This window comes from Gymnoscopelus braueri, assembly GCF_963280865.1.
Source record: "Gymnoscopelus braueri genome assembly, chromosome: 9".
In the NCBI taxonomy this organism is placed as follows: Eukaryota; Metazoa; Chordata; class Actinopteri; order Myctophiformes; family Myctophidae; genus Gymnoscopelus; species Gymnoscopelus braueri.
In genome coordinates, this window is record NC_137610.1 from 2,772,194 (window position 1) to 2,799,693 (window position 27,500).

A 27,500-nucleotide genomic window follows, 5' to 3' on the forward strand; every position below is an offset into this window, starting at 1 on the left:
ATTTAATGTAGCTTTTCAGGGTTCAGGGTAGTCGTTTTTTTTGGGCACGTGACACATGTAAGATCTGGCTTTGCAGGGTCAGTTTGCAGCCGTCTTTCCTGTACGGAAAAGGGGGCGGGGCTTCATGGGAGTCATATTTTAGTCATCTGAAATGTTTTAGCTTTTGTCTAGTCTTAGTCGACTAAATCTACAGTTGATTTAGTCGACTAAAATGTATTTTGGGCGGTGCCTTGATGGCATCGTAATGGCCGATTTTACACTTGTTTGCGCGTTGAAAATAGCCAATCTACAAACTCACAACGGTGCCACGCGTTGTGAGCTTGTAGATTTTTCAGAGCGCAACACCCGAGCGAACCAAACAAACATAAAACGACTTGTCTTTTAGTTCTACTGGATCTCCATTTTTCGCCATAGCCTTTAGTCGACGGAATCAACACCGCCGGGGGTCCATCACAGAACACCCCTCACCTTTCAATCACCCCCCCTCCCCCTCCTCTGTAATCATGTTAGCTCATACATAATCGCATTTCAATTACTGACAGGAGTGTGACCCCTCGCCTCCCGAACGGGGCCCATAATCTAATACATGTGTTTCCTAGCGGAGACAGAGGGATGCCTTGTTGTTAGGGACGGAGGGGGGGGGGGGACAATAAAGAGAACGTCATGCTGAAGCTATAAAAAGGGGGGGAAGAGGCTTTGAGGTTCTATATACCGCTTCGGCACGAGAACCGCCGTGCGCTATTTTTAGCGCTATATGCTGTGTAGTATGGACGCAATGTAAACACTCTACAGAGGAGAGGGGAGGGGAGGGGAGGGGAGGGGAGGGGAGGGGAGGGGAGGGGAGGAGAGGAGAGGAGAGGAGAGGGAAAGGACAATATGATAAAAGAATATAAGAGAAAACAAAAAGACAGTTTACAAATCTGTGTCCTCTCTCTCCCTCCCTCACGCACTCGCTCTCCGTCTTTCTCCTCTCTCTCCCTCCCTCACTCTCCTTCTCTATCTTCAGGTTTCAGGGGGAATGGAGAGAAAAGAACAGCAGAGTTCCTTCAGTCATAAATCTGCTCCCTCCTCTCTCTCTCTCTCTCTCTCGCTCTCTCTTACCCTCTCTTACTCTCTCTCTCTCTCTCTCTCTCTCTCTCTCTCTTACCCTCTCTTACTCTCTCTCGCCTTTTTCATCTTTCGCTCTTCCCTTGTTTTCTTTCCATTAACCTCCCTCCCTCCATCAGTCAGTCAGTCAGTCAGTCAGTCAGTCAGTCAGTCAGTCAGTCAGTCAGTCAGTCAGTCAGTCAGTCAGTCAGTCAGTCAGTCAGTCAGTCAGTCAGTCTGTCTGTCTGTCTGTCTTTCCCATCCGTCCATGTCGCTGTGTGTTAGTGTGTGTTAGTGTGTGTTAGTGTGTGTGTGTGTGTGTGTGTGTGTGTGTGTGTGTGTGTGTGTGTGTGTGTGTGTGTGTGTGTGTGTGTGTTATTGTGTGTTAGTGTGTGTGCTTAGCAGCCTTGTGTCATTATTAGGGGCCAATTTGTGTCAATGCTAACATCCCATTCATCATTGGGGGTGTGTGTGTGTGTGTGTGTGTGTGTGTGTGTGTGTGTGTGTGTGTGTGTGTGTGTGTGTGTGTGTGTGTGTGTGTGTGTGTGTGTGTGTGTGTGTGTGTGTGTGCGTGCGTGCGTGCGTGCGTGCGTGCGTGCGTGCGTGCGTGCGTGCGTGCGTGCGTGCGTGCGTGCGTGCGTGCGTGTGTGCGTGCGTGCGAGAGGGGGGTCTCACATACCTCACCTCTCACATTTTCACCATGGTGGCATCCACTCCGCTATGGGGTCAGGGGTCAAAGCTCCAGATCTCCTGAGTGATCGGTGGTTCCTCAGACTCTCTCTCTAGCTCTCTCCTCTCTCTCTCTCTCTCTCTCTCTCTCTCTCTCTCTCTCTCTCTCTCTCTCTCTCTCTCTCTCTCTCTCTCTCTCTCTCTCATATTCACCTCCAGTGTTGCCAGATTTAGCAAGAGAAACAAGCGTCCAAGTCTATGAAAACGTGCCCAAAAGATATAGTTTAGACTGATGCTAGGTTCTTGGTTTAGCTGTGATCCTAGTTTACTGAGACACTACACTGTCTCTCTGCATTCTGTATGTGATTATCTACCTTGCTTATTGTCAGTCGTGGAAAGTAACTAAGTACATGTACTCAAGTACTGTACTTCAGTACAATTTTGAGGTAGTTGTACTTTACTGGAGTATATACACATTTTCAGTACTTTTACTTCTACTCCACTACATCTCAGAGGCAAATATTGTACTTTTACTCCACTACAATTATTTGAAAACTTTAGTTACTAGTTACTTTGCGAATAGAAATTATTACATTATAAAACATACATTAACCACTTCAGCTCTACTTTATACCTATTTGAAAATAGCCACGCGTTGTGAGCTTGTAGATCTGCTATTTTCAAACATTTTAGTACTTTTACTTTTGGTACTTTAAGTACATTTTGATACCAATACTTTTGTACTTTTACTCAAGTAAATTTTAAATTCCGGACTTTTACTTGTAACAGAGTACTTCTACATTGAAGTATCGATACTTTACTTTTTCCACCACTGCAGACGGTACACAGGAAAATGAAACTTTTCAAATACATTTACAACACAGGCATTTAGACGCTCCTCATCCAGAGCGTCTGCTAAATGCCCACGTTGTAAATGTAATTGAAAATGTTTCCTGTGTACCGTCGGACAGAACAGAACAGGCACCCAAAAAAAACTACAAACCCAAAACAAAAAGCCCCTCAGAGCGCTCGCACCGCAGTTTGAAACCCGTCATGCGAGACTGAGATCGTTGAGAGATCTGCTCCCAGCTCCATATATTATGTCCCCCTGTTTTTCCCAGACCCCCCCCCCCCCCTCCCTCCCCTGTTCCAAAAAACCTCCCAGCACATCCCACCCGGAGACCACTCTGTCACATCAATGGCTTTCCAGACCCTCACTCTCTCGCCGCGGCCCCCGTATGCTGGGTCCACCACGCTTTATTTCTTATGAATGAAAAGAGCCCAGAGGAGAGTGCATTCCTCTGTCTCTGCCGGATCTGTGAGAGGAAGCAGCTGGCTGGGTCTCTGCTCCGTGAGCTCATGATGTGAGACATCCAGCCTTTTACATCACTACCACCACCAAGACAACAAGAACAGAGAAGAAGAAGATAGGAGGAGGAGGAGGAGGAGGAGGAGGAGGAGAAGAGGAAGAGGAAGAGGAAGAAGAAGAAGAAGAAGAAGAAGAAGAAGAAGAAGAAGAAGAAGAAGAAGAAGAAGAAGAAGAAGAAGAAAGATATGATGATAGTGGGAGAAGAAGAAGAAGAAGAGACAATGCTGTAACCTAAGGATGGGACGATATGAAAATTACATCACGATTATTGTGGCAAAAATAATTGCGATTAATGATATTTTCGCGATTCCCGATAATCAACATTTCGGGCTGAACGTTCACCAAAAATTGCTGATCTACAAGCTCACACAACAAGCTTGTAAATCTGCTATTTTTGGAAGTTGTACTGAATTTGCAGCTCAACAAAAGCTATGTGTTTGATGGAGGACAATTTCAATATCAAATACATATCATTTTGGGGGCTCCTTGACATGAAAAAGTTTGTGAACCACTGACAACATAAGTTTAAAAAAGAAGAATGTTAGGATTTAGACATTTGTAGAATCCCCCAGAAACAAAGATTTGAGTTACAAATGTTCGCTTTAAAAATATATATATTCAAAGAATTGCACCGATTTTCACGATTAAAAATAAATAAATAGCCAAAGACATTAAAAAAATTACAGATGCGTTCCCGGTCATAATGGGTTAAGCATATAAGATAGGTCAAAACTAACACAGGGTATCTGGGCCGTGATGGGTCAGACATGAGGTCTTTCCTCAAACTCTTTCCACAAACCCTCCCCGTCGGAACCCTTCTCCTGGAGGATTGGTTACGTTACTCGGGCACTACTGTATCTCATTAGTGCAAATAAAGATGTGGACAACTTTAGAGGATGGCTGGCGGCCATCAACCCCAATCTGCACACAGAACACTAAATACAGAACATGTGCAACAGACAGACCCAACGCAGAGACACACACAGACACACACACACACACACACACATGCAGTGGTGTAAAGTAACTAAATACATTCACTCAAGTACTGTACTTAAGTACAATTGAGGTATTTGTACTTTACTTTACTTGACTATTTCCAATTTCCAATACTTTTACTTCTACTTCACTACGTCTCAGAGGAAAATATTGTACTTTTACTCCACTGCTATTATTTGACAACTTTAGTTACTTTGTAGATTTGGATTATTATTACAAAACATACATTAACCACTGCATACATTTTGGCCATTTGAAAATAGCCAATCTACAAGCTCACAATGCGTCGCGATGCGACACATTGTGAGCTTGTAGATCTGCTATTTTCAAAATATTTGTATACATTTTATACATTTGAAAACTTGTGAAACAGGACATTCTGCATAATGAGTACGTTCTACTTTCAGTACGTTAAGTACATTTTGATACCACTTTACTTTTGTACTTTTAATCCTGCGTAGATTTTGAATTCCTGACTTTTGCTTGTAACAAGAGTATTTCTATATTGCAGTATTGATACTTTTACTTAAGTAAAACAGTAGTAGAGTACTTTTTCCACCACTGCACACATGCAGGCAACGTTGCACACGCAGACCACAGGTAAAGACACATTTATACACTTATACCGCGTCACTTTCCCGGACATTCTTTAGCTTAGCGGACGCGGCAGCGGCGTGCGACGGGAGCATAAATTAAGCTTAAGGCTTCTCTCAGCAGACAAGACCTGCTGAGCAGCTGAGCTGAAGGGATTCTGCTTGTTTGGAGGTGTGTGTTTGTGTGTGTGTGTGTGTGTGTGTGTGTGTGTGTGTGTGTGTGTGTGTGTGTGTGTTTGCAGTCAGCTCTGCCAGGCCTTAATTAAGTCCCGTCATAAAGCCTGATTTATACTTTGTTTGGTATGGTGTCACGTGCCGGAAATAGTCGATCTGCAAAAAGCCCGCCGAAGCGCCGCCACCACGTATTTACCCGTATGTTCTCGGCGCGGTGCGACCCCCGCGTCGTAAGAGCGGATAGCGTGTAAATTGACCATTATACACCTTCAACACAGAGTGGCTCTGTTGTTGTGTTGTGGACATTTCACAGGGTGTGAGGTCAAACATTTCCTGTGTGTGTGAAATGAATGGCCCCCCGACGTCAGGGGAATTGTCTTTTGCCCGGGCCTCCCTTATACCTCCCTCCATGCATCGCACCCCCCTCCCCCCGTTGCAGACCTCCCCAGTTCACCACAGAACTACAGAGAGAGAAGCAGGATTCCTCTTGGGGACGCGCTGTGTCTCCGTTCTCCAACACAAACAAATCACACCCCGTGTCTCTGTCGCACACATGCATGTTCTTGTGTACAGTCATATATTATGTCTATGGTAGATGCAATACACACACACACACACGTACGTGCACACACGCCACACACACACACAGTGAAATTAACCCATTAAGACCTGAGGCCGGTTCTACAAAATGTCTTCTAAATCCTATGTCGCTACATCTGTGGTTCTCAAACTTTTTCACGTCAAGGACCACCCAAAATGGTATGTATTTGGCTGCGGACCCCCATCTAAAAAAAAATAAAAAATCCAGGGACCCCCAAGTAGCAAATATTTGAGTTACAAATTTTCATTACAAACTTTTCAAAAATAGCAGATCTACAAGCTCGTAGCGCCGCGCTACGAGCTTGTAGATCTGCTATTTTATTAATAGCCAGAGAAATCTTGAAATGACACAACAGATAAGTTCCCAGTCATAACGGGTTCAATTTGATCTATAATCCATAAATTATGTCAGATGCTTTGTGCAGCCTTTTGACGCACGTGTGACGCTCGCACGTGGAGCATCCCGACGCGTCGTGTGTGTGTGTGTGTGTGTGTGTGTGTGTGTGTGTGTGTGTGTGTGTGTGTGTGTGTGTGTGTGCGTGCGTGCGTGCGTGCGTGCGTGCGTGCGTGCGTGCGTGCGTGCGTGCGTGCGTGCGTGCGTGCGTGCGTGCATGCGTGCGTCCTCCCTGTAATAAAGCGGTTTCTCCAGTTGCACCACGGGGAGAGAGACATGGTTTCCCCCTCTTTTCTCTGATGGTCTAATTCCCTCTTCTTTTATCTTCCTGTTATCAAAACACACCTTGAGGTGGCTATCAATGTAGCCATGCTTGTTAATTACAGATCTAATCTAATCTACAGGGTGTGTGCGTGTGTGTGTGTGTGTGTGTGTGTGTGTGTGTGTGTGTGTGTGTGTGTGTGGTGTGTGTGTGTGTGTGTGTGTGTGTGTGTGTGCACACGCGCGTGTGTGTGTGAGTCATGGCTTCCAGAGCTCAGGCATACAGTAACCCGCCTCTCACCATGGTAGTGTACCAACAGGTTTGGGTTCCCACACCCAGTAGGAAAATAAATAGTCCATAATCACCGCCTATCAAAACAGGCGACGCGCGCCCGGGTGAACCGAAAAACAGCGCATTCCATGGGAAATCCATAGCCAAGCGTGTACATACTCGCTCCTCTCTCTCTCTACCGCCGCGCCGACATTTCAGAGACACAAGGGAGAGATTAGAGGCACATATGGGAGGGTCACAGAGACCCGGGATGAAAGACGGTTGGGGAGAGATGGGGGTTATAGCCTACAAGCTCACAAGATCTACAAGCTCACAATGCGTCACATCACGACACATTGTGAGCTTGTAGATCTGCTATTTTCAAATCGCCGAAATCAATATATAGGGCTGAAGTGTTAATGTATGTTTTGTAATAATAATCAAAATCTACAAAGTAAAGTGTTAAAAAAAAAGTGGAATAAAAGTACAATATTTGCCTCTGAGTTGTAGTGGAGTATAAAGTAAAAGTACTTAACATTGGAAATACTCCAGTCAAGCAAAAGTACCGCAAAATTGTATTTGAGTACAGTACTTGATTAAATGTACTTAGTTACTTTACACACACACACACACACACACACACACACACACACACACACACACACACACACACACACACACACACACACACACCACCCACCCACCCACCCACCCACCCACCCACACACACACACACACACACACACACACACACACACACACACACACACACACACACACACACACACACACACACACACAGGATGATGAATGGGTCACCAACCGTCCCCTTCAACACATAATGTTTATTTGGAAAATAAAAGACGTGCAACCTTATTGCAGTGGTTCTCAAACTTCTTCATGTCAAGGACCCCCAAAATGATATGTATTTGGCTGCGGACCCCCACGTCAACATATTTTGTTCCAGGGACCCTCCAGAAGCAAAGATTTGAGTTAAAAATGTTCGCTTTAAAAAATGTTTACATTCAAAGAATTGCACACATTTTTCAAAAATTGCAGATCATAGTGCGGCTATGAGCTTGTAGATCTGCTATTTTTAATAGCCAATGTATAAAAGGTTCATTGATTAAAGTGGTTAAAGTTTAACCACACTGATTAAAGTGGTTAAAGTGGTTAAACTTATGCTATATTAACACATTTTGCTGGGGACCGCCTGGAACCACCCTCCCCCCCTCCCCCAAAGGACCCCTGGGGGTCTCCTACACTTTGAAAACAAACGCCTTATTGAACTGATAAGGGACTCACTTTGTTCCTTATTTTTGGGGGAATCAATCAATCAATGACAAACATCTTACAAGTCTTACAACAGCTCATATACATATATGATACAGGTTGTTAAAGGGATAGTTCACCCCCAAAATGACTTATTTTCTATCGATTATTAGTAACCCCATGGAGACTTGAATTCATGGATGTTATTTTTGTTTTGGTCGCATTCCTAAGCCAATAACTTGATGACTAGCAGCGGTTCCGGTAGGAGAAACAAAGGAGACTCTTTGTGTCTCTGAACTTGGACTGAACTTGGACTACTTTTTTTTCTTTCTACACCAAATCTCTTTGCCAAAAACAGCCGATCTACAAGCTCGCAACGCATCGCAACAGATTGCAGATCGGCTATTTTTGGCTAATGTTCCCCCCAGAATATGGATGTTATATTTTCAAAAAACTGTACATATAATATATATACAGTGAGATGAGATACATTTGAAAAGTTGTGAAATGGGACATTCTACATAATGAGTACTTTTACTTCTGGTACTTTAAGTACATTTTGATACCATTACTTTTGTACTTTTACTAAAGTACAAAAGTAGTAAAATTTAAATTCCCGACTTTTACTTGTAGTATTTCTACATTGCAGTATTGATACTTTTACTTAAGTAAAACATTTGAATACTTTTTCCACCACTGCTCGTTATACATCTTCATAGCTAGCGGCACAAAGCACTGTCTATTGGTTGTCCCCCACGGGGAAGATGAATCTATCATTCCCCCAGCTGCTGAACCTTCCCACAATCTCCAAGTGAAGAGGATTTGAGTGGATGTCCATAATGGCGCCTACAGCAGGGGTGATGCAACTTTGATGATGGAGAGGGCCACTATATTTCCACACTCACTCCAGAGGGCCACATTTCATATGGTGTCGGGCAGACACCTTATCTCCGTTGTTTAACTTTTTTTTTGGAATCCAGATTTTGTTTTTGCTATTTTTGAATTGGAATCCGGAAAATTAACATTTGTATTTCATTTCAAATGCATTTACTCATGTTAACTTTATGAACTTAAATATGATCTTAAGTTGGACATAAAAAAGACAATAGAATTTTAATACTAGTCACTTAAGCTACTAATATAGACTGAAGTAATTAAAGCGGGTCATGTGTGCATGTTTGGAATTGTCACAGCTGAAATCAATAATATATCAGTATTCTGGTATTAACCTGTGGGCCGCATTAAGTGAAGGCCGCATGTGGACCCCGGGCTGCCAGTTGCCCATGTCCAGTATTATGACATAATGCAGGGACATTATGTTTGTGAACATGCATTTTGAACAGTAAAACCCGAGCTGTTTTCTGTTCTTTTTTCATGCCGCTACGTTGTCCTGCCAGGAACCAGTGGTGGAAAGTAACTAAGTACATGTATTTAAGTACTGTAGTAAAATGTTGAGGTATTTGTACTTTACTTGATTATTTCCAATTTCCAATAGTTGTACTTCTACTCCACTACATCTCAGAGGCAAATATTGTACTTTTACTCCACAACAATTATTTAAAAACTTTAGTTACTAGTTACTTTTAAGATATAAATTATGATATTATGAATACATTACCCACTTTAGCCCTACTTTATACATAAGCTATTTGAAAATAGCCGATCTACAAGCTCACAACGCGTCACATCGCGACGCGTTGTGAGCTTGTAGATCTGCTATTTTCAAACATTTTAGTACTTTTACTTTTGGTACTTTATGTACATTTTGATGCCAATACTTTTGTACTTTTACTCAAGTACATTTAGAAATCTGGACTTTTACCTGTAACAGAGTATTTCTATATTGCAGTATTGATACTTGTACCTTTTCCCTCTGAACGGACCACACCTACCTTGATGTGGTTCTCAAATGTTTAAATATCAGGGACCCCCACAACTCAGAGACCTGTAAGGGTTCATTTTGAACCCCCTCCAGGAGCCCTGAGGGGGTTCCTGGACCCCCACTTTGAGAACCAGCGCCTTAGACCAAACCACAGACCAAACCACAGACTCCCGTCGTCACACAGATCAGCCAATCAGAAGTCACCATTGCCTGAGTATTTCTCTGGACCATGCTGCTGATTCACACAGCCTCCCCGTCACCGGACCCGCTGACGCAAGAGGGCTGGCTCTCTGACCACGTGAGGCTGCATGGACATCAACTGATGTACGACACTCTCTCTCTCTCTCTCACACACACACGCACGCACACGCACACGCACACACACACACACACACACACACACACACACACACACGCTCACACAAACGCACAGCTGCCACCCACTTGCCCACGCACCCCTCCATGCAGAGGATAGAGTTACAGTTATGAGCTAGCAGTCTGTTTTGCCAAAAAAAAATAAGACAGGAATGGAAATACTTTTTTTTTTTTGTCCAGAAAAAAAGGGAAGCCTTTTCTTTTTTATATTTAAATGCTGAGTAGAGAGGTTTGGTTTATTATTGGAGGAGGAGGGGAAAAAAACTGAATAGGTCATTCATGACAATGTTCCAAAATTATGAGGAAAGCATGACTTGTGTGTGAAACAGGCAGAGCTAACTGTGAGCGCAGCCTAATGCTGCGTTCAACACCACTATGAGCTAACTGTGAGCCCAGTCTAATGCTGTATTCAACACCACTATGAGCTAACTGTGAGCCCAGTCTAATGCTGCGTTCAACACCACTATGAGCTAACTGTGAGCCCAGTCTAATGCTGTATTCAACACCACTATGAGCTAACTGTGAGCCCAGTCTAATGCTGTGTTCAACACCACTATGAACTAACTGTGAGCCAGTCTAATGCTGTGTTCAACACCACTATGAGCTAACTGTGACCCCAGTCTAATGCTGTGTTCAACACCACTATGAGCTAACTGTGACCCCAGTCTAATGCTGTGTTCAACACCACTATGAGCTAACTGTGACCCCAGTCTAATGCTGTGTTCAACACCACTATGAACTAACTGTGAGTCCAGTCTAATGCTGCGTTCAACACCGCTATGAACTAACTGCGAGCCCAGTAATCCTGGGTGCTACTCTCCCTCTGCCAGCCTGGGAAGAGCCCCGAACTGAGCTCATGCTTCCTCCAATGCATGAGGAGCTAGCAAGCCACTTCTTATCACCTGACAGGGGGGAGTTTCCCCGGTAGAACGTAGCGTGTGGAAGGAACACGTTATTCCAACCAGTTCCTTTTCCCTTTTCCCCTATAGAGACCAGGACTACTGCATGTTTTTTTGTGAGGGTATCTACCCTAGGGAACACGGGGAGAACATGCAAACTCCACACAGAAATGTCCTTTTGCCAACCCCACCTAGGGTATGGGCACTGATGACGCGGAGGAGAGAACATGCCCCGAGTGCCCACAGCGTCCCCGAACCCAGGACCTTATAGCTGTGAGGCGACAGCGCTACCCACTGCGCCACCGGGCCCCCGACTGACTGACTGAATATTTTATTGACATTTTATTTTAAAGTACAGCAGTACAACAAGTTAAAAAGACGCCAAATGGATGAGACACAAAAAAGCCAGAGGCTTGTGGTCCATTAAACAATCAACACTCAAACAACTGGACAACGATTGCTATGACATCAGTCATGTTCAGATTCAGTCCAAGTTTCAGACTTAACATGGCACGTTGGATCAGCGTTCAAAAGTTGGTTGTAGGTCGTTTCATCGTGGGGTTTCTGAGTTGTCTTGAACGCGTCTCAGCTGTTGTTCCGAGCTAGGCGTTTATCACACAGGCATTTCCCCGACAAGAAAGACGTCTCACAGGCCGACACACGGAGGGGTGCGTGGACTCACAGGCCGACACACGGAGGGGTGCGTGGACTCCGTCAAGTGACCAGATGAACCTAGTTGCCAGAACGTGGCAGGTTTCCGCCTTGAAAGGGGGACCTTGTCTCTGCCTCTGTGATTTTAAGTACTGTCCCACGTTAAAGGGGCAAGAGAGAGAGAGAGAGAGCGAGAGCGAGAGCGAGAGAGAGAGAGAGAGAGAGAGAGAGAGAGAGAGAGAAAGAGAGAGAGAGAGAGAGAGAGAGAGAGAGCGCGCCCATCCTGGGCCATACGAAGAGCAGGAAAATTAAACTGGTGTGGAATATGGCCTAAAGCTATTAAACACACTGCCTTCTCCTCCTTAACATTCTCCACTGTGGAAAAAATGAACACAGGCAAGGTGGAAGGACTGGGGGTGAGAGAGAGAGAGAGAGAGAGAGAGAGAGAGAGAGAGAGAGAGAGAGAGAGAGAGAGCTACATATACTGAAGAGCATTGTGTGTAGCACTTCAGTGGCCTTAACGATTATAGCAAAGCTTTTCCAGGTTGGGGCCATCTGTCACGTTTATGAACAGCGCGGTAGGAAATTGGGTCTTTTGGCTTGTTTGGCCCCGGGAATAATGAGCCACTGAAAATGATTGTTATAGATGACCTCTCGGCACCGCGCTCATATGGAGCCAATTGAGAGGCGGGCTCCGGCGGGGGGTCCCTAACAATCAGGGATAAATCAGCTGGGTGTTATGGGCCTGGGGGGACCCCCACCTCCCCACAGCCCCCCCCCCAGGCCATGGAGGAGGCCTGACATCAACTGTTTAACCACTTCAACCCCTAAATACTTTGTTCTACATCAAATAGCCAACATGGCTGATCTGCAAGCTCACAAGGTGTTTTTTGCTGAATGGTCTATTCTTGCCCAATGTTCTTCTACTGAATATTTTCCGGATGTTCTATTTTGGCAGAACATTCCCAGGATAGGGACACCAGGGCTCATGTGGTTAGGTGTCAGTCATGACACTTTTCCAAAAAAGTGATCCAAAAGGGTTTCACCCTGCTCTTTGACGTCCTGCCCTTATGTTCCTTAGTACTTATTGTAATGTATTGCATATGAGGACCAGTGGGGGGTTCTTTTTGGAATTATTGAACCTTATTTGATTATAGCGATTATAGCGATCATAGCGATAATATCGCTAATCCTAATAATGTTTTGCCACAATAATCATAACATGTCATTTTCATATCGTCCCATCCCTAGTCAGGATCTAATTGGAGACTGGACCTACGTGCCTCCATGTAGCCTAACTAGTTGCCTTCTTACACCCATAGACGGATGTATTCCGTTCAGTTTTCCTTGATTCTTTACAGATTGCCACAGGAAATGTGGTTCACACCTCAAATGGTTTGTTTTGATAGGTTGCCATAGTTACACGCATAAGTTTGAGTGAATCCTGTTTATCACGGCTATTGCTGTTAGTGGGTCCACATCATGAACACCATATTTGGGTATGATTGACCACCCAGAATCCCTTATATGGAGAAGACTGTCGCCTTTAGCTGGTTCTTCTTGAAAGCTACCTTTGAAGCTCATTTGTCAGACATCTTGGCTCAAGGAATCTAATTTGATCTCTGGAGGAGCTGTTGTGAGAAATGTTCTGCTGGACGCTGCATCTGAACGGAGGACCCACATTTGACCGTCGTGTTGCTGTTGCCGTGGGAGACAAAGTCTACTCATTTGGAGGGGTCAGGAACGTCAACAATGATGTTCACGTCTTCAACACAGTGTCTTTACGCTGGAGGACGTTGACCCCAGTGACAACTGGATGAGGAGAATGTCTCCTTGAGGTTCCATCCAATCGCTGCTACCACACAGCTGTTCTGATAGAGGATATCTATATCTGGGGGGGTTCTAATTATGACACAGAGGAGTACTGCAACGTGCTTTATGCATTTGATGTCGACACCCACAGATGGTTCAAGCCCAAGGTTTCTGGAACTGTTCCAGAGGAGAGGAACAACCACTCAGCCTGTGTCTTGGGGAAGGTCATGTATATTCATGGAGGATACAACTGTGTGACTAAATGCCATAATGACATGTACAAGTTGGACACCACCACAATGGTCTGGTCTTTAATTAACACCAGAGACTCTCCAGCACCTGCTTCGTCATCTCACTCTGCCACCATTATTGGGACATATTCGTCCCAATAATGGTTTGTATTTGGGGGCGTACACATCTTCAGGAAAAAACGCTTCAGAGTGTTTGACACGGAGACCAACTGCTGGCTGAACACACCTTCTACACATCCTCCAATAGGACGCCAGGGTCATTCAGCCTTTACCTACAATGGAGAGTTGTACATATGTGGTGGCCAAATATAAAATGATTATACCCTCAGTGATCTGTGGAAATTCAGTCCAGAGAGCTTCTCCTGGAAGGAGGTTAGGCACAGAGGGAAACGACCATGTGGGATGAATAGGATGTGCTGTTGCATTGTGGGAGATCGTATTATCCTCTTTGGAGGAGGAGAATACACACCTGACCTGTACATGTTAGACTTAAGTCCTAGTCTGAAGACATTATGTAAGCTAGCGGTTATTCGGTACCGTCGGTACCGTCTGGACGAATCAGAACTCACACACAACATCAGGTGGGAACTGGAAGCCATGACTAACAACAGCAACAGATAAATAATATAAATGAGATGGGGTCCAATAAGGGCGTGGCCTTATGTGGATTTCAGACTTCGTGACCAATCTGTGACGTCAGTCAACTATGACATAATGACTCCATATTTGGGCAAGGTTTCTGATCTGACTGCCATTGACTTCCATTATAACATTGTTAAATATCAAAGGTAAGGTTTCAGCCTCATCCAAATTCCATGTGAGAATAAAAAAAATGAAACCAGTCTTTTTTGTCTCCGCCAGGCCGAAGGCATGGTGGAGAGTATGTTTTACCCTCCATGTGTGTGTCCGTCTCAGCCAAGTTAACATTGGTCAAGCTTCACGTGACACGTGACAATATGTAATATTGTACCGTGATTGGCTGACTCTATTCAGACCCTTTGCTTTGATTGGCTAGCGAGACGCATGATGAAATAATAACCTATAAATAGCACCACGCACTTCAAAAAATATATATTTTTTTGAAGTGAGCTTCCATCACTGTGATGACCACTGTTGTTTCTAAATAACACCGCTCACTTCACACTGGGTGTGATTTTTGTCTCCGCTAGGAGAGTTTTACCCTCCGTCTCACTCAAGCTAACATTGGTCAAGCTTCACGTGACACGTGACAATATGTAATATAAATAGGTAAGACAGGATTAATCAGGAACAGTACTCGCCTGGCGGAGACCTGTGCTCCGAGGAGCACATTTTCTAGTTTTCTATTGATTAGTCACCTCATGGAGACTTGAATTCATGGATATCTTTTTGTATTTGTCGGATTCCTAAGCCAATAATCTGATGACCGGCAGCGGTCCCGGAAGGAGACACAAAGAGTCTCCTTTGTGTCTCCTACCGGAACCGCTGCCACCGGTCCGCTGGTCATCAAATTATTGGCTTAGGAATGTGACAAAAACAAAAAAATATCCATGAATTCAAGTCTCCATGGGGTGACTAATCCATAGAAATCTTTTTTTTTTGGGGGTGAACTATCCTTTTAAGGATGGGATGGGAGAAAGCTAGTGCATTCTGTGCATATCTAAAATGCACAGAATCATGTGCGTGCGTGCCTGTCCAGCGCAGTACTCGAGTACCTTCCGACCGATCGACTTCAAAGTTGGAGTGTGTATCGTAGACGTAGAGGACACGAGGGTGTGTTGTGCAAAGCAGAAATTCGGTCAGACCGGCGATTGTCCAGGACCGAAAATCCACACATCTTCATCTGTCTGTCTGTCTGTCCGTCCTTCCCTCTAAGTCCCATTTATGCCCACATACGGAGATCTATCTGTCTGTCCCGTGTACGCCCATGTATGGACATCCATGTTGTTAGAAGCATGTGCAGCAGTAGTGTACTTTATGCTTGCAAACCTTGCAATTCCACATTTGGCCACTAGTTCAGGCATGCTCCCCATGGGGGGCTTGGTACTGCACTAAATACGCCGACAACAGGTATTGAATAAGTAGGTGGGACATGCGCTCCCAACGGACACTGTTCCCGAACAGTCATCGCCCATAGTATCTTTAATTGTACTAATTTAGCTTTGTTTGTTTCTATTTCTAACTTCATTGTTTTGGCGAGGTAAAACACGTATGTTTCCCATGCAAATAAAGCCTCTTGGAATTGAATTGAGAAGAGAGAGAGAGAGAGAGAGAGAGAGAGAGAGAGAGAGAGAGAGAGAGAGAGAGAGAGAGAGAGAGAGAGAGAGAGAGAGAGAGAGAGACAGAAGGAAGGAAGTATAGACGGAGGTGTGTATTCCACAGGGCCTATCAGTGGGGATGTGAAGTTTTCTTTGGACGCCCGCAGACACAACAGACCAAACACCTGATAAGGTGGATAAGGAGACACATTCCTCACTGGAATAATATGTAAGTAAGCCCAATGGGGGCTCACTGTGTGGTCATATACACATACATTTAATACACACGGAGACGCTTTTCCCACACCGTGAGAATGCTTATGAACAGCCAGTCCATGACCCCCCCCCCTTCCTTGAGGGGGTTCCAAGGGGGTCTTACCAACATTTGTTAATACAGCATCAAAATGTGTTTAACCACTTTTAACCCTACTTACTGTATATTGGCTATTTGAACATAGCCGATCTACAACGACATTCCATAGGCTAATGCAAGAGCATGAACATAACACACTGCTCTTACATTGTAAAAGATTATAGTTAAAATGTTTGAAATTGCCGTAGGTGAATTCGTAGGTGATGTAGGCAGGCTTCTGAACTGTCCACAGCCCAGCAATAAGACACAGAGTGAGTAGACAGAAATTAGTGACGACCAATTATACGAAGATAAGGTTGAAAAAGTGTTCCTTTAAATGTATTCTTCAATGAAATGACAGGGATGACGCCGAAACCGGCTGATTTAGGACCCTGGTTCTTAAACGTAGGGTCCGGGGACCACCAGGGGTCCAAATGGTCCGTGACTTACAGGTCTGTCAAATGGAACCAAATGAACGCTTATGGGTCCATTTGTTACATTACATTTGTTACATAATTAGTTACAAATCTTATCAAATCCTGGGTTTGTGATCAAACTGGGGATCCCTGAATTGAAAAAACGGCTATGATCACTCTTGGGTGTCTGGTGACCAGACACTGCTAGACCATTATCATCTAGTATCTTGTGTCCGGGTAGCTCAGTCCGTAGTGCTCTCGCCCCAGGGTCATGGGTTCGATCCCGGGCACCGCCAACTCAGCGTATGAGTAGCACGGCTTGGGTGCGGCAAGTTAAGTTTGATTGATTGATTGAATACTTTATTAACAGTTTGCAAATAGTACAGTGGTACGATTATACAATGATGCTAAAGGGACAACACAAGTACTGGGAGCTGATGGTACAGAAGGTGTGGTGCTCCACCTCGGTGGCTCAGCATTCCATCTCCCAGGGGTCAAAGTGCATTGTAACGGGGACAGACTCCTGCGTTCTCGGCCGATACCGACAATAAGCCTCTCCGACATACTTAATTAGTAAATGGTGCATGTATATAGTGCTTTCATCCAAAGCGCTTTACATAGATTGTGCATTACATTCACCCATTCATACACCGATGGTGGAAGGAAACCATGCAAGGCACCAACCTGCTCATCGGGAGTAAACTCTGGGGGAGCCGGGGATCGAACTGGGAACCTCGCGATTCCCATCCGGACACTCTACCGGCCACTCTACCTCTGAGCCACTGCCACACTTATAAGCAAACACATGAAGCAACTATTACTCCAGCGTCCAAGGGTCTAACGTCGGTCTTCAAACTGTGACTTGTTCTGGAGAAGGAATGCTGCTAAATATTCTATGGGATTTGGTGGTCTGTCCTTGGCCAGCACGGACAAGCCTTTGAGGAGAACGGGCACTACGGTCTGATCCAGGTACGCCCTGGTGGGGAGGGACTGAAGCCGGGAAGCCTTCTCTGCACGGGAAGCCTTCTCTGTATCGGCTTCCTCATTCTCCACTATTCTCAGGGTATGTTCTGACGGGTCACATTCAGCGTGGGGGTCTTCAGCCACCACTGGGGTGTGTTGTCCCTCCATGGACTGACCTGTACCTGTATGGTCACCTGTCATGATTTTTGTTGGAAAACTCAGCTTCAGACTGAGTTGGACGAGGAATTATGAAGCGTTGAGTTGGGATTCCAGGTGACGTGTTTTGCTTCCTTCAGATCTGAATAGCTCGATGGTTGCCGGTGGTTGTCACAAAGTAGCTGTCGGTTACCAGACAATGTAGCGTCCGTGTAGTCCAGTCTTCTGAGCACTGGACTGGACTCTGCTAGCACGGTACCTTTGCCACAATCTTCCAGTTAGGACTAGTCGGATACAGAGCCCCTCCTTCCTGAGGTTGTGATGAACTGTACTGATTATTTGCTGTTTGGCTTTGTGCTGGGTTCTATAAACTCTATCATGTGATGACGTCATGCTGACATAAACTGGGTTATATATCATTGCTGTCAGCTGGTAACCTTGTATGTCCAAAACCGTTCCAGACGGGGCCTACCGGAGCAATACCGTCGGGACCCGGTTAGCCGCTTAGCTTAACACCTATAGCTACCATTCCGAGGCTGTTTTCCGCAAGTGCAAATTCTTGCCTAAGGGTGCTGATAGAGGAGAGACTATGAGGTCACCTAAATCAGTGGGGTTCATCCACCAAGAAGCACGAATGCACTCAATGAAACATCTCTCCCTGGCACACACAAGTGTGAACTCACTAGCAAAATGCTCTAAAATAGGAGTGGAGTAAAGCATTTCCAAAAATATATATTTTTTGAAAAGTTTGGTATATCCGCTTATTTTCATAGTATATATTATGTCAACAAATCATTAACAATATATTTTAGCAAAGTAAAAGCTTGGGTGGTGCAGTGGTAAAGTCCCTGCCCACCACCACAGAGGTTGTGGGTTCGAATCCACCGTGGTGCAACCGGCTTTGTCTGGCGTCTATGCGAACACAACTGGCCCGTGTTCGGGTAAGGGAAGCCGGGCGGGGAGGACGAGGCTGATATTGGTCATTGCATGTACTCCTACGGGCTGGGGGCGGAGCCTGTCAACAGGAAGTGTTGGGCGGGAGGAGTAGGACAAAGGCTCTACGTACATTTCTTTGCTCCGCTCTCCTCTCATGCCAAGCAGCTTGGGAACCGAGCTCTGTGGCAGCTCCCAAGTTCATCCAAAGCAAACTGATCATGTCACATGGGCATGCTCTTATGAATGAAATTATGTATGTCAATCATGAACGCTCTTTTGCCAGAAATGAGTGCGTTCCATAGACTGTAATTGTGACGTGCCCTCACTCTCTCTCTCTTTCTCTCGTTCTCTCTCTCTCTCTCTCTCTCTCTCTCTCTCTCTCTCTCTCTCTCTCTCTCTCTCTCTCTCTCTCTCTCTCTCTCTCTCTCTCTCTCTCTCTCTCTCATAATAAATAATAAGCAATGCCGTTCCAACCCACTGACAGTTGTTTTGGGATTGCTTGCTTGTGTGATTAAATGGAAACGGCAAGAGGGATGTTCATAATATGTTCTGAGTTTGATTTAGTAGATGGAATTATTTGATATTATTTAACATTTAACCCGCCCATATTAATAAATGGTTGCTGTTTTCTTGACTGTGTGCAATTGTGTTCCTGGTGTATAGCAGATCGAATTTACACGCAATCATATTTTCACAGAATGCGTGCGTACAAGGCACGCATATTATGTACTTTGGTGTAGCCTGGTCCTCACTAATGCTCATTATAATATCTCTGCTGTCCGGCAGGAACCAGCTAACTCCAAAATGAAAAAAAAAATAATAATAATGAAGTTAGGAGGTTTTGTCCATCATTGATAAGAACAGCTAAATGGACCTCCAAGCTCACAATGAGCTTGGATGTCAAAAGGGGGTGGAGCCTGGAGTCAGCTAAACCAGCTAACTCCACCCCCCTTTGCTGGACTGAGCTGGTTTAGCAGAAAGTTTGAGGATCCAATGGAGTTAGCTGGTTTTGTCAGAAGCACTTTTTAATACTTTTCATTGGTTCAATATTTGTTTAATCAACACGCAGACGTAAAGGGTGTTCAATAGCACTGATTTATGGAAAAAATGAAAAAGTGGAAAAATGGAGTTAGCTGGTTCCTGCCGGACAGCAACGAGTATGGTATTGCGGCTGTCTAGGCAGTTCAAAAAGCCCAGAGGAGCCAATGGCCAAACCTGCCTACCGATGATGTCACTGGTAGGCGGGTTTCTGAAGTGTACCCAGCCCTTCTCTGAGTGAGTAGACAGAAATGGTACCATCTTATAATGAGCAATAGCAGTGTTGGGCAAATTACTTTAAAAAAAGTAACTAGTTACGTTACAATAGTTACATTTGTGTTATTTATTTCTGTTTGCTTCAAAATGAATGTATATATTTTCATGTTGGGTGAAATGGTCCTTTAAAGGTAGGGTAAGTGATTTGCGTTGGTTAAAATAATTGTTAAATAGCTCTATATTCTAATAGCACTCATTGCTATAGAGTGTTTGTTCAGTATTGGGAGTCTCCTTGTCTCTCCACCTCTTTATTAAACAGAAAATGCATTTTCGTTTCAGTTTCAGTTTCATTACCAATTTTATCCAACCAGGACAGAGAACTCAATCAGGATACAGATTAAACAAGTGCAATTGGAAGTGATGACACTAAGAAATGAGCATGCAAAATTGGAACTGGAACACTATACAAATTAAACTTAAAAATTGGTACTTTCTCCTGATTGGCTGAGATTTTGACACCTACCGAAATATGTATTTTCTGTTTATTAAAGAGCTGGAGAGTTAGGGAGACTCCTGTTACTGAAAAAACACTCTATAGCAATGATTACTATCAGAATATAGTATTTTAACCTTTTAACAAAATACTTTTTGTTTTAACCAAAATATATCACTTACCCTACCTTTAACACATTGACCGCCAGAGGTTAATCTCATAATGTACTCACCAGTGCCAACGTTTTATTGTTGTTTTTTGTTTTTTTCACGTCGCCACAGATCTTGTTAAAATCCTTAAGATTGAGCTGTGCACTGTTTGTAAACATCGCGGAGATCTCACTGCTTCTACCAGTGAAGACCACGTGTCAAACGGAGCCGCCATGTTTGAGTTCTGACCGTTTAAGTTAACATGGGAAATGCGAGGATGAAAAACTACATGTTTACAGGGGCTTTTACAGGGGTTTTTGGGTACGACTTAGAATGGAGACAGACGGGAAACAAAAAACGTGATCGCACTTCCGGTCGAGATCGGGTGGTGTTACACTGAAAATGGTCCCCCTAGAAAATTAAAAAAAAAAAAAAAATCGAAAAAAAGGAAAAAGCACCACAGCCCGTAGGCTACGGGATTGGCGCTTAACCGTTGGATTTAACGGCCCGTAGAACTACGGGCCCGGCGGTAAATGTGTTAAAGGGACACTTCGCCGATTTTGCATAAAACCCCTATTTTTATGAAGTCTAGGACCCATAAACATGATCCTGGTGTGTTTTTTGTGTTGTATCTGTGTTTTTAGATTTTTGGTCCGTAAGACGATCCCCATAGCGTCAAATGACGTTTTCCGTAAGTTCTCACCTTATGTCCGCACTACATGGTGTCTCAGTGAGACCAACCCCACACACACCCCAAGGAGTGTCTCCCAAAGAGTGGGATCAGCCTTCTTTCTCCCTGCTCAGTTGTACAATGGCGTCGGTAAACACTCCGTGGGAGGAATACTAAAACAGATATTTATTTGAACCATAAAACACAGAAGAGCAGCTCCACCGCAGAGGAATTCAACAGGCTGTATGCTGAAATCATGCTGGACACAGCTTGGATTAATGACTTTATAGAGTAAGTAATGATTGCTGTAAACGTTATGCCAACTTGACATAATAATCCAACGTGTAATTGTACTTGATTGCTTTAATGTTAGAGATTAATAAAGTTGGGGTAGGGTAGTATACGATGTGTAGTTGACTTCTGATAGACGCATGCACGCAGAGCATTGTTGTTTAAATTGTCGTTCCATAGCTAGCCAAATGCAAAGCTAAACCACAAACGTTTTGTTTTATTATTATATTGTTGACTATGCCGCATCTCCATGGATGTCCCGACTCCCAAGTAGAAGATGGACGTCACGTCACCAGCACCGGACTTTCTACATGGTGGGATGGAATGTTGAAAAAATATGATGCGCGCGCACATACACACACGTTTAGTGTTACTATGCTAATTTATACATGATATATTTAGTTTGCTAAAAGATACAATCAAATCAACAGAACAATACAACAGCAGCAAAGACTGATAGTTTCACCTTGCTGGCGCAACAGAGACACAGTGATGATGGGACTGTTTACATCCTGGTAGATATAGCAACCTTGCAATGGGTACTGGTCCAACTGTACTGGTTCAACAAGAGGCAGATTTCACGTGGTCCAAGAAAGAACATGGCTTCGATGTCGTGTTTTGTGATCCAAAGGTAGACAAAAAAGTCGGAACATAACATTCATGAAGTATTCAACATTCAGTGTTGCCAGATCTTGTGAGAGAAATAAGCAACCAGGTCTATGAAAACAAGCCCAACAGAAAATACATAGGCCAAGAGCACTTTAAACCTAGACATGGGCTATTTGAAAATTGCCGATCTACAAGCTCACAACGCGTAACGATGTGACGCATTGTGAGCTTGTAGATCTGCTATTTTCCAAAAAATCTTGAGGAGAAAAAAGTGCAAAATGTGGAATATGTTTTAAACAGTTTAACAACACATTTTTGGTAGGGTCTCCCCGGCAAATAGGCCTATGTTGGCGCGCAGTGCACAGATGAGGGTCCGTGGAAAAGTACATGAACATGTTTGAGAACCACTGGTTTAAACAACAATCAAAACATTTGGAAACAAGTCCAAATATCAACTACATTTTAGAAACCAGCCGCTTATAATAAGCAGACATTTTGCTACTGTTATTTACTACACATATTATTAACATTGAGTGACTGTAAGTTCTTCCAGGGGTGAAATGCTCCTTTAAGTGAAACATTTCTTCCAACCCTGCCTCTGTCAGTCTCTGTCTCTGTGTCTCTCTCTCTCTCTCTCTCTCTCTCTCTCTCTCTCTCTCTCGATGAAGTGTCACAATCATGTTGTGCATGCAGACAGCTGTGCAGACAGACATGTGGTGACAGGCAGGACAGTGGATGGAGTGATACACTTATTAATCACATGTACATACATATTACATATTACATAACATTATCATCCATGTGCCTGTCTGCTCGTGCACTGTACCGTGCACGTTCAGGAGTTTTATGTACGTGGATCATGTCTGTGTCAATGAAGTACAATCACTACAATGAGCCAGGCTGTTCACTGGGGTTTGTTTGGTGTGACGGACCAAACAAGTGCTGCTAAATGCCTGTGTCACATACGCGCACGCACGCGCGCACACACACACACACAAACACAGAGAACTAAATGGTTTTGTGACTGTAGCAGCGGCTTGGTAAAATATGCATTTCCCCAATTGCTTATTAGCGGTAATAACCATCTTATAGATTGTGAACCTACAGGAGAATCTTGGATCCTTTTACATCTGGGAATGTTTGATAAACATCATTGTGTCGTCAACCAGTAGTGGACGTTTTAAGTTAATTTGTAAATCAATTCTTTCTACAGGTTCCGTTTTTGGCTCGACTTTTCAAATCAACCCATACATTAAAGTCAGTCATGGATCAATGGATCAATGGATCAATGGATCAATGGATCAATGGATCAATCAATCTTTATGTGCATAGCACAATTCATAAAACAAAATGCATCAAGCCGCAACCATAACTTTTGTGACTATAACGGTAGAGTGAAACCATTTACCACTTGGAGCGTGTTTCAAGCAGTAGTGTAAAGTAACTAAGTACCTGTACTACTCAAGTACTGTACTTAAGTATACTTTGAGCACTTTTACTCGACTACAATTATTAGAAAACTTTAGTTACTAGTTACTTAGTTATTATTATTATTACAAAACATACATTAACCACTTCAGTTCAATATACATTTTGAAAATAGCCGATCTACAAGCTCACACGTCGCATTGTGGGCTTGCAGATCTGCTATTTTCAAAAGATGTGTATACATTTTGAACTTGTGAAATTGGACATTCTGCACAATGAGTACATTCTACTTTTGGTACTTTAAGTACGTTTTTATACCAATACTTTTGTACTTTTACTCAAGTAATTTTTTTTAATCCCGGATTTTAGTTGTACATTTCTACATTGCAGCAATGATACTTTTACTTAAGTAAACCACGCGAGTACTTTTTTCCACCACTGGTTTCAAGTCCCTGCAGGTTGACATTCACACTGAAAAGGAAAAGAGTAAATAAAGCAAAGAGGAATACCTGATTTACACACCGTCACACAACACAGACAACCAGAGACAGATGAAAGGACCGAGACAGAGAAAGAAAGGAGGGAAGTGAGGGAGGGGTGTGGGGGGGGGTTTGGGGGGCTGAATAGGGAGAAATAGACGGGGTAGAGAGAGAGAGAGAGAGAGAGAGAGAGAGAGAGAGAGAGAGAGAGAAAGTAAGAGGAGAAGGAAGGGAGGGAGGGTTGTGGAGGAGAGGAGAGGGAGGGGAGGGCGCTCTGCACAAAGGAGAAGCCTGGATTAAGTCATGAGTGGCAAGCGACATAGGTTGGATTTTTAACGGGTGAGATCACATCCTCTTCCCTAAACAGAGCAGGAGCTCATCCTCCCTCAGACAGGACAGCCCCGTCTGTCTGTCTGTCTGTCTGCCTGTCTGCCTCTCTGTCTGTCTGTCTGTCTGTCTGTCTGTCTGTCTGCACACACACACGCAGGAAACTTCACACATGTCAGCAAGCTGCACACTGGGGGACACTGAGTGTGCGTGTGTGTGTGTGTGTGTGTGTGTGTGTGTGTGTGTGTGTGTGTGTGTGTGTGTTTGTGTGTGTGTGTGTGTGTGTGTGTGTGTGTGTGTGAGAGAGAGGAAAAGGTATTCCTAGAAAGCTGGGACATTTAGCTGGTACTCACCACCTTCCTGTGTGTGTGTGTGTGTGTGTGTGTGTGTGTGTGTGTGTGTGTGTGTGTGTGTGTGTGTGTGTGTGTGTGTGTGTGTGTGGGGGGGGGGGGTGACAGTAGCAAATGATAGTAATGCACCTGTGATTGCGTGTACTGTATGTACGTATATTATGTGTGTGCGTGCGTGCGTGCGTGCAGGGTGTGCATGCGTGCGTGTGTGTTTGTGCATGCATGTGTGTGCGTGTGCGTGCATGTATGTGTGTGTGTGCGTTAAGGCGAGCTCATGTGGGCGGTACATAATGTCCCTGAACACTATGTGCGTGTGTGTGTGTGTGTGTGTGTGTGTGTGTGTGTGTGTGTGTGTGTGTGTGTGTGTGTGTGTGTGTGTGTGTGTGTGTGTGTGTGTGTGTGTTGGACATTGTGGGCGTCGCCCCAGCATATGTCTAAGCATGTATGAGAGTGTGCGTTTCTGTGTGTGTGTGTGTGTGTGTGTGTGTGTGTGTGTGTGTGTGTGTGTGTGTGTGTGTGTATTCTCTACAGTTGCATAACACTTCAGACGAGGGTCCCGTGCACTGTTCCGTTAGGGGGCTCAGGGCCCCCCCCCCATCCATTATGCCTCATACGTACAGGCTATATCGAGCAACGGTGTTGCGCACCGGAACGCACAGATCTATAAGCTTCCAGCGCGTCACATCCACAACGTGTTGTAAGCTTATAGATCTGCTAGTTTTAATGAAAACATAGGACTTTTTTTTATTGATAGGACAGTCGGCTAACAGGAAATGGGGAGAGAGAAGGGGAGTGACCATAGAGTTAAAAAAATTACAGAGAGGGCACCGGAAATCCCCTCCCATCCACTTGCATTTAGTTGCTCACCCAGCGCAGGGGCCGAAATCACCCCTTCTTCCGGGTTGTGAAATGTGATGGACGAGGCCTATTTGGGGCTTCTGTGACACGTTTTGCGTCACCTCGGTGCGCAAGCTCGTGAGTCGAGCCCATTGGTCGAAATCGTTTTCACTCGTTCATCTACAGTGGCCCCAGCCGTTTTAAGCTGCAGTACCTATGAATGGCCAGCATGTCCAATGCGCTTCAATGCAACCACTGGGTTCTGGGGGCTTGGGAGTGACATGCCGTCAAATGCCGTCGGGATCGGGAGTCGAACCCGCGACACGCTGTCAGGCTGGTAGGTGCCCAAACGGTTAAGCCAACCGTCCGGGCCTTCTGACATGTTTTTAAAATATTCATTATGCTGTGTAATGGTATTGAGGCATCTAAACAGCGGCATGTATCGTTTCTGGCTCGGCAGTATCGCGATTTTTGGCACGTTCAGAAACTTACTTTGTGCTCTGTAGATAGCTCAATAAAATGATACAGCGTACACATCGAAAAGCAACACAGCGAAAAACAATGTGTGATATTATGTCATCTTTTATTTCCCTGGGCCGAGTATTTCACAAAGGTCGCAGTCGTTCAGAAATAGTGTTTGTTCAAAGCTAGTCCTCCTAGCCCTCATTGACTCCAATGTATTCCACAGCTGCAGTTTCCCACCCAAGTGCGCCGAATCTGCCGGCTGGAATTGCCAGATAGCGAAAAAATTACCGGGTTGTCGGACACAGCCAGGGGGATTAAAAGAGCAGCGCTCCTCTCCAAAGGTATAACTGTTTCCAGCTTGAAGCGTCCAGGACGCTACGCCTAAAACACCGGGCGTCGGGAGTGCCGAGGCGCGATGCTCGGCGCTGGGAAGACGAGCGCATCAGCTCGTATATACCATAGCAATACATGGCTTTACCATAGACAACATGCATGGCAGACTCAGTGGGCCTTAGTAGAAGCAGACCTTCCAATGAATGCAACACTTACAAGTCATCGTGTATTGACACTACCTTCCGTCCCATTCAACGAGGAAACCTTTGACTGTCCTACCTGTGCTGTTAACAATCGTGTTAATGAAGTATTCAATCAATCAATCAATCAATCAATCAATCAATCAATCAATCAATCAATCAAAAAGATCATTATAGGGCGCTCGGGTGGTGGAGTGGTAAAGTGCCTGCCCACCACCTTGGAGGTTGTGGGTTCGAATCCACCGTGTCGAGCGTCTCGGGTGATAGCACTGCATGTATTGCAAAGGGCTGGGTTGGGGGGGGCACCTGTCAGCAGGGAGTGTTGGGCGGGAGGAGTAGGACGAAGGCTCTATGTCCTCCCGGTGGGGGCTCCTCACTGGCAGGTGAGTCAGTAGGATACAACAGCAGTGACAACACAACAAATGTGTGACGACAAACTTTGGGGGTGAGGGACTAAAGTAGGTAAAAAAATAAATAAGAGATCATTCATATTCTCTGCGTATCGGCAGAAGAGGACCACGCAGCGACCAGGAATATGCACTGAAAGTCTGACAAATATATTTTTTCATTACATCACTTCTTTTGCCACAAAGTTTCCCACAATGATTTAGAAAATAGCAGATGTGTAGGCTTAACGTGGTTAAAGTTATATTGATGCTATATTAACACATTTAGCTGGGGGGACCCCAATTTGAGAACAACCGATATGCAGTACTATTGGCTATAGATATTATGTGTGTCTCTCTCTCCTCTGCTCTCCCCAGAGAAAAAAGCATGCAGGCCCATCATGTCCGGTTGGTACCGCTCCATCTCTCTCTCCTTATTCTCTTCTTTATTCTCCTCTCATCCTGTGATGCCCCCCCCTCCCTGTCTCTGCCTCATCCCCTCTCTCTCTCTCTCTCTCTCTCTCTCTCTGTTCCATGGAACACAAGCTGATGTCATCCTCCGCCACATGCACCACCGGAAGGGAAGAAAGCGGACCCCCCCCTCTGCTCCT